Source organism: Myotis brandtii, unplaced genomic scaffold, assembly GCF_000412655.1.
Source record: "Myotis brandtii unplaced genomic scaffold, ASM41265v1 scaffold1956, whole genome shotgun sequence".
Taxonomy (NCBI): domain Eukaryota; kingdom Metazoa; phylum Chordata; class Mammalia; order Chiroptera; family Vespertilionidae; genus Myotis; species Myotis brandtii.
In genome coordinates, this window is record NW_005357294.1 from 274,860 (window position 1) to 275,486 (window position 627).

Below are 627 nucleotides of genomic sequence, written 5' to 3' on the forward strand. Positions count from 1 at the left end.
CTAGGAGCAGAGGCTGAAGGCAGAAGCCAGAGGCCTGGGGTCTCAGGAGAGGGTCGGGGGCTGGGGGCTGGGGCTGGGGGCAGAGCCCAGGCAGCTGGACCCTCATCTTCCCGTGGGGAAGGGGCTGCTCTGGACAGACTGGAAGAGACGGCTGACACAGGACCCGCTCCCTCCCCCCAAGGCCCACTGAGCCAGCAGGTCAGTCCTGGACCAGATGAGAAAAGGCCAGCCCCAGGGGCTCTGCCAGGGACGGGTGCCCCCTGCCCCGAGCAGCCAGGACTGGTGGCTGGTTGGTCGTTGAGCGGGGCCGGCCTACAGGGTGGGGGGACCTCCCTGGGGAGACAGGAGGGCTGGGCTGGGGGCCCTGGACCCTGCAAGGCACCTGGCTGTGGTGAGTGGCAGGTAGAGAAGAAGGATCGGGGGGAGGTGGTCAGTGGGGTAGACCAGCCCTGTCCCCCAAGACACAGGGCTGCCTGGACGGCACGCACATTCACGTTCGCCTGGTCTTTTTGGTTAAACTTGAGGCACCGCTTGGAGGAAGACACCTTGAAACGTTACAGAAAGTAAGACTCAGCGCCTGGCAGGGAGCCCGGCCACATGCAGAGCGGGAGGGGGGGCAGGCGGGCG

General features: G+C 66.7%; 1 protein-coding gene across 1 annotated transcript in view; it reads right to left on the bottom strand.

Annotated features, from left to right (window-relative positions):
• Positions 1–627, bottom strand: part of LOC102259690 (plectin) — a 34,198-nt gene that overhangs the window by 1,784 nt on the left and 31,787 nt on the right. The gene's annotated exons all lie outside the window — the stretch shown is intronic.